Here is a 13,676-nt window from a genome sequence, read left to right as displayed (position 1 = left end):
TGGGGTCCATAGGAATGGAGCAACTCTTTTGATTGTCCAAGAGGTACATTCCTAGGGGTTAAAGCAAAGAAACAGTGAAAGTATATGGCAATAAAGATTGTTTTCTGTGTGTCTAAAGGCAGGCATTGGTCCCTGGGAAGGGACGTTGAAGGATGACATATCTTATATTGACATGTGACAACTTTTCATAAACTCAAGGTTTGATCTGTGGGAAGAACGTCTCCCTACAGAAGAAACAAACACAACAGGAACAGGGATTCTTTGTTCAATCTGCAACTCTGAATAAGACACAATTCTTTAGTTCTTAGCTGCAACATCTGGCAATTTGCTGACCAGGCCTATCTTAGCAAGCAAGGCTTTCTGTTTACCCCAGCTTTTTCTTAGCTTATCACTGTTTGCTAGGCCTCTAATCCTTGACCATATTCTGGACTTTGAGTCTTGAAAAGAGCTGGCACAATCCATGCACCAGGTTGCTATATAAACAGCAAATAGATTTTTAATCCTTCACATGAAGTAATGGCAAAGCTCTTGGTTCAGGCCTGTAGCAGTGATGGAATAAACTGCAGGTTCACATCAAGTCTCTGGAGTCCATCCACAGATGGGATGAGTCATTCAGTCCTTTGTACAGAGTTTCAGTTTGTAGCAAAGTCCCTCCAGAGGTATGAAGCAGGACTGAAGACAAGATGGAGACGAGGCATCAGCCTTTTATAGTCTCTTGCCATGTTGTCTTTGCTTTCTTTGTCCCAAGGACACTCTATCCAGCATGTGGCATAGAAAAATCTTTGAGTTCTGTACACAGGCAGGTCCCTACATACCTTGCTGAGTCACAAGGTGTATCTGCCTTCTCTCAATGGGTCGATGGTATAGCTGATGATCCGTAGTGGGCCATCAAGCAGGCTAGGCAGAACTGACACTAACTTGTCTAGAGTGTTCCCCAGAAGTAGAGCACGAGTTTGAAATATGGACAGCATAGAACCAATATTCATATCATCGACTACAAAAATGATACACATCTAGAGATAGCATCATTATAATTAGCCAATCAGTACCTCTCCATAGACCCCTTACAAAACAACCTTTCTACAATATTGACTGCAAATATAGAACAGTGGTCACAACGGTGATCTATACAGTTACAGATTATGTCAATAATGTCACAGGAGGTGACATGGCATCAATGAGACTGATATTGGAATACTGCCTCCAGTTTTGGTGTCCTCGGTTGAAAAAGATGTTGTGAAATTGGAGCTGGGGCAGCAAAGAGCCACCAAATGTTTTGAGGGCTGGATAAAAATGCCTTCTAGTGAGCTATTAAAAGAGCTCAGTCTGTTTAGCTTATCAAAAGAAGATTGAAAGGTGACTTCATTGAAGTGTTGAAGTGCCTTAATGGAGAGAAAAGACTGGGTGTTAGAGGGCTTTTTAATTGAGCAGAGAAATGCATAAGAAGACCCAATGGCTGGAAGGTGAAAAGAGACAAATTCATATTACAACTAAGGCACAAATATTCAACAGTGAGGATGATTCACTACAGGAACAAGCTACCAAGGAAACCGGTGGATTCACCATGTCCTGATGTCATTTAATGAAGATTAGATGCCTTTCTGGAATGGCTTTGCCCCAAAAGTAGCTCTTGTGTCATACAGGAGGCCTGTGATATGCAGGGGGTCAGATTAGATGCTCTAATGGTCTCGTCTAGCCAGAAAGTCGACTAATTTCTGAAAAACTGAGTATAGCATTGTCTAGCCTGCTTACTTCCTAGAACGAACGCTCCTTGAGTGGAGTGATCCACAGGGAGTAGCTCAAACCTCCAAAGTGCCTGGCCAGGGATAGGACATTAACACAGCAAGGGAGGGGTGTGGCAGTGACATCACAAAGGCCTTTTGCAGGACCTCAGACTATTGGTCAAAGGAAATGGGGACGTAGTGACCTCACAGAGAGAGGCTGACATCAGCCAGGCAGGACAGGGGCGAGGGGCCAGGGAAACCTCAGAGACTCCTGTGGCTTTGCTTCAGCAAGTCTCCTTCTCCAGGTCTCTCTTTGAGGACTGAGAGAGTATTTGGGTTCATGGACGTGAGCGCCAGGAGGAACCTCTTTCGAGTTTTCTCCTTCCCTTTTAGTGATTTTACTAGAAAACAGCTGTCCCTGTTTAGAAGGTAAGAGCGTCCTCGAGGTTTGAAACTTGTTCAGTCTGGTCCATCCGGTGAGAGTTGAATTCTAGGCATGGAAAACACGATCTTAAGGGGGCAGAATTTTATTCCACACCTGGGATTTTGTCCCTTAGAATCACTGGGGACATTAGGGTTTGTCCTTTTTGTTTCACCTTTTCCTCCCTCCCTCCCTCCCTCCTTTCTCTTCATCTCTTGCTTCTTTTGTCCTTTCTCCTGTTCCCCTCCCAACACCAGGGTGTGTGTGTGTATGTGTGTGTGTGTGTGTTGCGGGGCAGTGCTCTGCAGCTCCCACTGTGGGTGGTCCGTCCAAAACTGTGGGGCTGAACTAGTGCTCAGGCAGTGATCCCCAGCAGTGACATGAGCCATCCTTTGGGATCTCTGATGAGAACCTTCATACTCAGTCTCTACCCTGATTGGCTGAGCAAGAGGTTATTGACAGGAAGGAGACTCAGGTCCTTGTTGGTCTCTTTTAAGACCAAGGAAATAAGTCAGAACCAGTTCTATGTTTGACAAATTTTGCTGCTTCTCTGCATTATTGGTCTCTGAGCAGTTGATGATTCTCTCTAACATTGCAGTTCTCAAATACTTGCTGAATAATTCTGTCACTGTTGTTGGTCTGGAGCTCATCTGAGAGCACTTTAAGGTCATTCAATGTCTGACATTCAAGTTCCGATGGTTACTTTGAAAATCAGGGCTCTTGTGTCTTGTTCCCAACTCTGCCACTCGCTGGCTGGATGACCTATGGCAAGTCAATTCTCCTTTCTCAGCCTTAGCTTCTCCCTCTTTGAAGTAGAAATAATAATGATCCGCTACTACCTACCTCACGGTGTGTGGAGGATGGGGATCCATTGGAGAGTATCACTATAAGTAGTGCATAATATGAGGTGTCCTATCACTTTTACTCAGAGCAGATTATGACATAATAGAATAGCTGAAATAGTCTATTTGATTTGTATGTTTTTATTTTGAAATTGTTAAGAGCAGCAACGACTTAGCTCAGACTGAAGCTACTTATCTAATGTTTGAGATCCAAGTGTCTCCTCTTTGTGTGCGAGGAGACAATTTAACACACTGTGATAAACAGGAGATGCTTTTGTTTTGCAACAAAATATTTTTGCAAAGAACTTTTATCCCACTTGTTATGATATAGAGAAACAAACTGGTTTAGTCTTAATGGGATTTTCTGAAAGAAACAGTTTGAATGACATTTCCCGCCATCTTGATTCCTGGGCTCTATCCCTGCCTCTGGCGGGGGGGTTTGTTGTCCATTAGAACAGGAGTCGGAACTGGTGGCTTTTCTTTCTGGCTCTGCCACCGCTTTGCTTTGTAGGCTCTTGTGTAGGTCAATTCCCTTCTCTGGACCTCAGGCTCCTCTCATCTGTCCAATGGGAACAGAGACAGTTCTTGAACTCTGGGCAGTTGTGAGCTTGAGTGAGATAAGGGGCATTAAAGCCTTCTGTGAAGGAGAAAAGGGAACTTCTCAGTGAGTGGGGATCCTCTCTGTATGACCCCAATGGGGAAGGGAAGAGATGGTGTGGGGGAGAAGACGGGCAGAAGGGGTCAAATGGGGCTAAACCAGAAATGATGAGATTTTCTTCCTGTTAAAGTATCCTGGAGTCTCCTTGCTGAAAAGTCACATCTTTAGTTAGGTTTGAACCAGCAGCCTTTCAATTGCCAGGCAAAGGTGTGAACTGCAGAGACTGATAACTGCTTGCTTCCCAGCTTGTCCTCAGAAGTAGCTGCAGTGGTGCTACTGGTTCGTGCAGAAGGGACTAATGCTGGGGTTATAAGTTCAAGCCTTACTTTAAATACTGGTTTCTATTACCGCTGTAGCTTCACTGTCAGAGAAAATTGATCTATTAGCTGCCAGGAAAGGTGTCTGGGCACCATATCTCCCTGCGTCTTCCAGTGCACCCCTGGCTCGGTCACGGCTGTAGATTCTATATGCATTGAGTCTAGCTCTTTTCTAAACCTTCCTAGCACAGCTTGGTAGTGTCTCAGTCTCATAATCTGAAGGTTTTGCGTTCAAGCCTCTCAGAAGACAATGGTTTTTGCTCCCCGCTTCAAATTTTCTAAAGGAAATCAGAGAAAAGAAACTACAGGACAGTGTTTTCTAGGCACCCTCGCACCCATCTAACACACACACACAGAGACTCTTCTAAGGCATTAACTTTTCCTTCTCTATTGAGTTTGTATTCTCCATAGAGCAAAATATATCAAACATGCAAGTCTAAGCCTAATACAATAGGAAACTCAATACTGATAAAATCTCACCCTCAGAGATCTTCCAATAAGCTTCTTTTGCAGACTAGTCATATTTCTAGTCTGGGTCCAATCTTTTCACCTGGCTTAATCCTTGTTCCAGCTCAGGTGGTAGCTAGGGGATTTCTTATGACTGCAGCCACCTTTCTTCTGTTCTACCCACTTATAGAACTTTGGTACAAGGCAGGAATCTTTTGTCTGTTTCCTGGGGGAAAGCCCCAGGTTTAAGATGGATTCCTGTACCAGGTGACATGCTCACATGTCCTGTGAGACCCCAAGCCTTCATTCTTCCTGGCCTGACTCACAGATGGTACAGGACAGAGCCATCTACAGTCAATTGTCCTGGTTAATGGGAGCCATCAAGAGTCCAAACCACTATTAATGGCCCACACTTTGCATCATTACAACAGGACCTCAGAGTTATAGTTCATATTTCTAGTTTCAGATACAAGAATTATCGGTTCATACAAATACGATGAACACACACAGTAGATTATAAACTTTGTAATGCTACCTTACATGCATAAAGCATACTCCAGTTACATTATATTCACACTCATTAGCATATTTTAATAAAATCATATGGAGTGCAACGTCATAGCAGGGAAAGGGTTTTACTGCAGCACCTGGGAGCAGTTGAGTTTCATGTTCAGGCTGTGGTATGAGTTTCTCCAGGTTTCTCGTAAGCACACAGGGCCCTTAGCAGGTGCTTTCGATACAGGAATGGCTCAGACATGATAAAGTGATGGGAATTGCATTTTCCTTTTTAATTTTTGTATTTCCAATGACATTTCTGTTGTGATTTCGTTTTGTTTTGTATAACTGTGTTTTCTCCTGGATTTGCTATTTAACTAAAAAAGGAATAAGGCCTCAGGGCGCCGGATGGAGGAGTAGGCTGGGGCTAGGACTGCTAAAAGAGTGAAAGCATCAGGTTTTCTGTATTGTTTCCTGTCCTCATTTTCTGACTAGTTTGTGTTCTGCATGAAATTTGCTCAGTTGGTAAAACATCAGACTTTTAATCTGAGGGACCAGGGTTCAAGTCCCTGGTCAGGTAGAAGGACAATCCCTCAAGATTTTCAAAAAGCATCTCTTGAGGACTCTCTTTGACTTCAGTTTTTCCTTTTCAGAACTTGGCCTTTCCTAGGAAGGGCCCTTTACTGCTTGGGACTGAAGGTGCTACTTCCTCACCTGTCCACTGGCATTGCAGTCTGAGGAAGAAAAGCGTCTGGGCCTCCAACAAAGTGTTGTGTGCTGATTTTTTGAGCAAATGTAGGGCTGGCCAGAAAGGCATGTTCCCACTGGGTATTCCCTGACAGAAAAAATTGTCCCCTCAGAGTCTTTCATGCCAGAAGTTGCACATGCTTAGCTGATCTCATGGTGTAAGGGCTGGTGTTGTAAATTGTGAAATCAAAGTTCAAGCCCTAGTAGAATTTTGGGGTCTTTTAATTGCCAGCTAATTATCCTGGGATTTCCAAAACTTCATCTTGCTCTTTCCAATGACATGGTAGCCTGTCTCTTGCCTGCTAGCTGTTGTGACTCGCACAAGAGGGCATGTTTGATCTGGAAGCGAGGCCCTCCCTTAGACTCAGTCTGAATAAAGGTCAATGTACCACTGCATGAGACAGGGCAAGTTTATTTTGCTTTGTATAACTGTGTTTTCTCCTGGATCTGATATTAACTAAAAAAAGAAGAATGTCTCTGGGCACCGGATGGAGGAGCAAGATTGGCCTAGGGCTGCTAAAAAAGCAAGAATAGCAAATTTTCTGCCCTCTTTTTCTTGACTAGTTTCTCTTCTGCATCAAACTTGCCCCTTTTCCTGTGAGCCTGGCTAGCTCAGTTGGTAGAGCATCCAGAGTTCAAGTCCCTGGTCAGGTGTGAAAAGGGCAGATTTCCCTGTATGGTACTCCTCCAACAACTGAAAAAGGCATCTTTTCAGGGTGTTATTTCACAACAGTCTTTCTCCTCCAGGACTTAGTCTTTCCTAGAAAGGGCCATGTATTGCCTAGGACGGAAGGGCAACTTCCTCACATGCCCACTGGCCTCTCAGTCTGGATTAAGAAAGGCCTCTAGGAGTGCAGCAAACTGTTACATGTCAACTTGGTGAGCAAATGCAGGGCTGCACCTGCAGGGTGATCCAAACCAGAACTCAGCAGAGATCTGGGGGTTCCCTATTGGTCCCATGGTGTAAGAGCAGCCCTCAGGACTTTGAATCCTGCAATATGAGTTGAAGTCTCAGTGGGATCTGAGGACAATTCCTGTGTGACCTAATCCTGCTGGGTCTTCCAAGGCTCTGTCTTGGTCTCTCAAATGATATGAAAGCCTGTCTTTTGCCTGCTAGCTGTTGTGACTTGAGCACAAGAGGGGATGTTTGATCCAGAAGGCTGGCCGTACTTGGAGTCCTGTACGTAGGGATGGGAGCTCCATTTCCTCTGAGTCCTGAAGCTGGGCTGCAGCCTGGCCTAGGAGGCAGCCCTATTGGTTGACCAACTGGCCCAAAGTCACTTGGGCGGTGTTGGTGTTCCCCAGGAATGCTGAAGGGCCTAAGGGAGGGAGGCTCAATACTCCCCCCATCAGTCAGGGTGGAAGAGGAGGGCTGCAAGAGTGGGCAGGTTGATGAGCTGGGCCTTCTAGCATTTAGTTGGGTACATGGTGAGGAACGCAAACTGGGAGAAGCAGTTGCTGGCCTGTGAGGAATGGCTCAGCCGGTGAAGTAAGTGGACCTTGTAATTACCTACAAAGCTGTGATGCTCAAGACCTATCTTTTGGCTACAGAGAATTTCCTCAGCCATGTATTTCCCCCTGCTCCACGAGTGCTGCTGAGGCTGAACATGACCTTCCACTTCTTGTGGGGCAATAGGATGTCCCTACCTAGACAGGAGATGTGTGGCTTTTCTGCCATATTAGAAGAGAGGTTGGGCCTGGTGGGCTTTGAAGTCTTTTATGGCTTTACTTTTTTGTTTTTACATTTTCAGTGGGTGGCTCCCAAGCAAGAGTTGACTCACCTGAACTTTCTTTCTTCTCCTGCTCTTTCTCAGCAAAGGGAAGAAAAAGAAGCTCTCCTTCAAGCTGAAGTCACAAGGGAGATGTAAGGACGACATCCTGAGTGCCAGCTCGTCCTTTGCTCTACCAGCTGACCTATCGAAGGGCTGCCATCACTCTCTCCAGGTTCGCCCATCGGTGTGTTCAGAATGGAGAGGGGTAACTAGTGGTGTTCCCCAATGGTGAGTCCTAGGACCAATCCTATTCAACTTAGTCCTAAATGATCTGGAGAAAGGGGTAAATAGTGAGGTGGCAAAGTTTGCAGATGATACTAAACTGCTCAAGATAGTTAAGACCAACGCAGACTGTGAAAGAATTTCAAAGAGACCTCACAAAACTAAGTGATTGGGCAAAAAAATGGCAAATGAGATGTAATGTGGATAAATGTAAAGTAATGCACATTGGGAAAAATAACCCCAACTATACATACAATATGATGGGGGCTAATTTAGTTACAGTTAATCAGGAAAGATATCTTGGAGTCATCATGGATAGTTCTCTGAAAATGACCATGCAGTGTTCAGCAGCAGTCAAAAAAGCAAACAAGATGTTAGGAATAATTTAATAAGGGATAGAGAATAAGACAGAGAATAGTATCAGAGGGTAGCCATGTTAGTCTGGATCTGTAAAAGCAGCAAAGAATCCTGTGGCACCTTATAGACTAACAGACGTTTTGGAGCATAAGCTTTCGTGGGTATTCACCCATGAAAGCTCATGCTCCAAAACGTCTGTTAGTCTATAAGGTGCCACAGGATTCTTTGCTGCTAAGACAGAGAATATATTATTGCCCTTATATAAATCCATGGTACACCCACATCTTGAATACTGCGCATAGATCTGGTCTCTTCATTTCAAAAAAGATATACTGGCACTAGAAAAGGTTCAGAAAAGGGCAACTAAAATGATTAGGGTTTGGAATGGGTCCCATATGAGGAGAGATTAAAGAGACTAGGACTTTTCATTTTGGAAAAGAGGAGACTAAGGGGGAATATGATAAAGGTATATAAAATCATGAACGATGAGGAGAAAGTGAATAAGGAAAAATTATTTACTTGTTCCCATAATATAAGAACTAGGGGCCACCAAATGAAATTAATGTACAACAGGTTTTAAACAAATAAAAGGAAGTTCTTCTTCACATAGTGCACAGTCAACATGTTGAACTCCTTGCCTGAGGAGGTTGTGAAGGCTAGGACTATAAGAGGGTTTAAAAGAGAACTAGATAAATTAATGGAAGTTAAGTCCATGAATGGCTATTAGCCAGGATGGGTAAGAAATGGTGTCCCTAGCCTCTATTTGTCAGAGGATGGAGATGGATGGCAGGAGAGAGATCACTTGATCATTGCCTGTTAGGTTCACGCTCTCTGGGGCACCTGGCATTGGCCACTGTTGGCAGCCAGGACACTGGGCTGGATGGACCTTTGGTCTGACCCAGTATGGCCATTCTTATACTCTTATGAAGGGAGGGGCAAAATCCTCTGACAGAGTTTCTGTAGTGTAGTGGTTATCACGTTTGCCTAATAAGCAAAAGGTCCCTGGTTCAAAACCAGGCAGAAACAAAATTGCTTACTTTTCCCAGCTTCCCTGGCTGTCTAGCAAAGTTCCTACTGCTGCCACTGGCATGTGCCTGTGATAAACCCAACCCCTGCAAGACAGAGGCTGGGGAAATGAGCTGAGAAAGAGCCTTGGTATCAGCAGGGGAAAGCTAGAGCATCTGGGCCAGTCACCTTTTGGAGCCTTGTGGCTTGGTCTCCTCTGCCCTGGGAGGTTGGCTGGTGGAGGCCGGCTCTTCCTGCTGGCCTCCTTTGTGTGACTTGCCAAAGGAGGAAGTGAGGCAAGAATGGGGCAAAAGAGGAAAGTCGAGCTGAGTAAGGCAGGGCAGAAGCTAAGCCCCTCAGTGTGGCTAAGTGGGGTTAGTAGAGCACCACCATGCATTCTGCAAAGTCTGGGGAGGTGCGGTTGGCTGCTGGGAGGTAGGATCCTGTGCTTGCCTCTTGGCTTCCCAAGGATGGATACTTGCAACCCAGGAGAGGAAGGATGGTTCTGGGTGAAAGGAAGACAAGCAAAGCTCTGGGAGGAAATTTGGGTGTGGGATGCGGGCTTTCTGCTCGGGGGTTGAGGTGCAGGAGGGGTGATGTTTACCCCAGGCACTGCAACTCCCAAAGTGACCAGTACACACAACCCTGTGACAGCAGCTCCCAGGTCAGCGGGGACAGTGAGTCTCCATGTGCCGCTGCCTGCAGACGTGGCCCCCAGAGCTCCCATTGGCTGCAGTTCCTGGCCAATGGGAGCTGTGGAGTTGGTTCTCAGGGCAGAGGCAGTACATGGAGACACTCCCCCCACCCCAGGGGATGCTGGGACATGCCAGACACTTCTGGGAGCAGCATGGAGGGACAGAGGCAGAGCGGGCATGGAGCCACCTTAGTGCTGCTGGCACATCTCTGCACACCCATTGGTGGTGGGGGCAGCAGAGGGTCTCCATGTGCTGCCTGGAGTAGGGGCAGAGCACAGAGCTGCCTCCCCTCCCGGGTCTATTACAGGAGTGGGTGAGTGGGCTCTTTTGGCCCGCAAGGGGCAGCAAGTCAGACTAGATGATCACACTGATCCCTTCTAACCTTAAATGCTCTGAGTCTAAAAGGGAGAGGGAAGTAAGGGGAAAAAATCCCAAACATTGTAATACCAGGGTGACTCCACCTGCTCACAGTATAGTCCTGCCCCTTTCTTCCTGCCCTGAGTGTTTAATGACCTGCAGGACATTGATTCTCTCACGCCATTGATAAACTGATACAATGTGATGGAAATTAAACTAGTTTCCAGTTGAGAAAACAGCACCTCAGTACAGTGGCTGGGAATTGAACCCAGGTCAACTGCTCGGAAGGTAGCTATGCTCACCACTATACCACCAACACATCTGGTGCAATTACTACTTATGCTTGTCCAGTGAGGCTAGGCCAGAATTGAGGCATTTCCCTGCCTGTTAAAATGTACTGGATTCTCTTCACAAAAAAGCCAAGCACCTCTATCTTCACCTGGGTTTGAAGCATCAGCCTTTCAATTAGCCACCAATGTTGTTAATCACAGACACAGGTAACTGCCTACTTCCCAAGCTTGTCTATGAAGCACCTATAGGGATACACCTGGCTAGTGAGGGAGGCGCACTGCTGGGGTTATGAGCTCAGGCCTCACCCAAAGCACCGGTTTTCATTAGCCACGGAGCTTCCACCATTGCTTTGTCTCATTCACATGGAAAGTGCCATAGGAGGGAGATGAGAGTAAATTCTAAACTCTGAAATGCAGCGGTGGCCCAGAGATCGGGATGAGGGGTTTGAAGAGAAAAAGCTCTAAGAGTATAAAACCAGACAGTCTCCAGGGGCAGGTACGGTACAACGCCTCAATAGGAAGCCATGGGGGGTGGGGGTTCACTCCCTCTGTTCGATGTCCTGAGAGGTATTTGAAGATGAAGATAACGCCATGGCTAACAGGTGACTGGCACGTCCTGGGTTCAAGAAAGGAAGGGACTTGGGTTAACAGTCTGAAGATTTGCGTTTCCGTCACTGTGTGACCCCCCCTTCACCTCGGGGCAGGTTTGTACGTTGCTGGGTGGAATGCACAGACTCCTGTAGAGCAGGGGCAGCTGTTCCCATGGCAGAGAGCCTGGCACTTAGGAGACTTTCTACACTTGCTGTTTTGAAGCAATTCAATAAAATAACAGTGGAGCTACAATGCCCGGTCCAATATTTCAGCCCCCTGCTGCAAAAACACTATTTTAGGATCTACAGAGGAGGCTTCCAGCGCTAGGACACCTGACCAGAGAGCTCAGTGGGGGTATAACAGCTGCTGAGGGTCCTGGGCTAAATCCACTTGCAGGTGGAAGCGTTTTGATTTATTTGATTGATAATGAGCATCAGCTACCAGGGGAGAAGCCCTGCGAGCCGCTGCCACTGGGAAAGGGCAGGGGGAGGGGGAGCAAGAGGAGAAAGGCAGAGACATTGGAGACGAGGAATTGGGGGGAGAAGAAAGAGAGAACAGAGAGACAGTAAATGATTGAAGCAGAACAGGTGTCCCAGCTCGATCTTGCTCATCACAGGAGTTCAGAGAGACAGGCAGTTGCAGGTTTTCAATGTCAAGTCTGAACTTTGAATCTAACAATTTGAGTTCAAATATCAAGGGGATCTCCACAGACCTGATCTCTTCCCCCCTCTGCTTTTAGTATTAATTTTTATTTTGACGTGTTTTGCTTAACCGTGATCTTCTCTTTCCCCACCTGTACTGCAATTTGGGGATTATTTTTATTTTGCCTCCCTTTTGTTCATGTCATTATAATTGTAACTGCAAAGGAATCTGCAGGAGCAAAAACTGACTCAAAACTTTATTTCCCCATCATGCAGAAACATCATACAAACAGCTCACGCAGCTGGAATCATAACACAGGAGGCCAGGGGATGGGAGATGCAGGTTTCCAAGTGTTCTGTCTTTCTCAGATGACACATTTCAGCCCCTTGTGTGCCTCCATCCTGTATGACCTGCTGGGTTTGAGACATTTATTGTCTCATTTTATTGATAACGTGATTGCAATACAATGTGACTGAAATTAAACCACTTCCAGAAGAGGAAAAGCCATTATTGCATTGGCTTGGAATCAAACCCCAATCAACTGCTTGGAAGGCACCTATGCTCATCACTATACCACCAATGCATCTGGCAGAAGTAGCTTTCCTACAGGCTCTGTGTGCTGGCAAAGAAGGTGACACCTGACCACAGAGATAGTGAGCAGGGTGGATGGGCTGGAAGCTGCCTGACAGCTGGGAGCAGAGTTCGGATCCCAGAGTGACTTAAAGGGGGCAAAGGTGAAAACAGAGCTCATTGGGAGCTGGCCCCACCCCAGGAAAGGGGATCTGAAACTCAACTTCACTCACAGAAAAATCTTCCCTGAGAAGGAAGGGGACAGCTTGTTTTAAGGACAAGGTTTGTGTTTGTTCCTGCTACATACGGAGGGGCTGGGTAGTGCTGATTCCAGCCCCCAACTCTGGGAGGATAAGGAACAGATTCAGGCTGCCAGTCATCTGCAGGAGGGAGATGATATTTTGACAGTGACAGATGCCTCATCCTAAAGGCCTTTGTCTGCCCCCTTTTAGTGACTGTTTGGTATAGGAATGCAGCCACCACTCCTGGGTCTCTCCTGGGGAAATAATGTTTCTGTGCAAAACACCAAAGCTTTTAACAGAAAGGAAGAAAAGGAGATGGCAACACAATGGGACTAGCACATAAGGAATGAAACACAAGATGCTTCTCCCATGTGCATTGACTTTTAACCTTGGTTGCAATGGTGTTGTATCTGTGTTGGTCCTAGGAGTCCTCTGGGGTGCCTGACATTGGTCATTTTCAGAAGACTGGACAGTGGGCTAGATGAACTGGTCTGACTCAGTGTGACTGTTCTTATGTTCTAACTGCTGTTTAGGAAACAGACGACCTTTCAGGCTACACAGAACTGGAGCAGGGTGCTGGGTTAGCTCCAAAGCTTGTCTCTTTCACCAACAGAGGTTGGTCCTCGACAAGCGCTTACCCTCACCCACCTTGTCTCTCTTGGACTCTGAAAAGTGTTTTCTCTCCACTCCCTTTGCAGAGAAGTTAAGTTTCCCTTTGAAGTAATTGTATTGACCGTGACACTAGAGTTGAAGATTTAATATTATAAATAAATGAGTCTAAATCTGAGGTTCTGGTTTTCACATTGGTTTTTCTAACTCAGTTCCCAATTCTCTTCTAGAAAGGCCTCCGGGATGTCTGCCCAGCCCAACAAAAGTGGCTAGGAGAGAGTCCACAATCCTGCTCTTTCAGGTAGTGGAAGGCTGCTATCAAATCCCCCCTCACTCAGTCAGTCCCCAGCCTGTGGCAGTGCATAGGATTCTTCCATCCTAAGTGCAGGACTCTGCACTTCTCCTTGTTGAACTTCCTCAGATTTCTTTTGGCCCAATCCTCCAATTGGCCTAGGTCACTCTGGACCCAAACCCTGTCCTCCAGCGCTTGGATTCTTTACATGCTTTCACAGAGCGAAGTGCACATGTTCCATGATTTCATAGGGCAGAGTTTTGTGCTATTGGGAGCTTTCCCTGTGCGAATTTGACAGGTGGATCAACATAGAGACAAACTGTGACCTTTCTCAGGGTACTGAGGACTGTGAATCTCCTTGTTGCCACCTGCCACAAGGAA

The 13,676-nt window shown here is 46.1% G+C and overlaps 1 protein-coding gene and 1 non-coding gene across 7 annotated transcripts in view; one reads left to right on the top strand and one right to left on the bottom strand.

Annotated features, from left to right (window-relative positions):
* Nucleotides 1-13,676, bottom strand: part of LOC127039399 (zinc finger protein 239-like) — a 325,237-nt gene that overhangs the window by 281,053 nt on the left and 30,508 nt on the right. The gene's annotated exons all lie outside the window — the stretch shown is intronic.
* On the top strand, nt 8,956-9,028 carry TRNAI-AAU (transfer RNA isoleucine (anticodon AAU)). Its single transcript has one exon. It is a non-coding gene; the product is annotated as a tRNA-Ile (tRNA).

Source organism: Gopherus flavomarginatus, chromosome 23 (genome assembly GCF_025201925.1).
Source record: "Gopherus flavomarginatus isolate rGopFla2 chromosome 23, rGopFla2.mat.asm, whole genome shotgun sequence".
Classification (NCBI taxonomy): Eukaryota; Metazoa; Chordata; order Testudines; family Testudinidae; genus Gopherus; species Gopherus flavomarginatus.
Note: the sequence above shows the minus strand (reverse complement) of the source record. Positions and strands in the feature narration are given on the sequence as shown.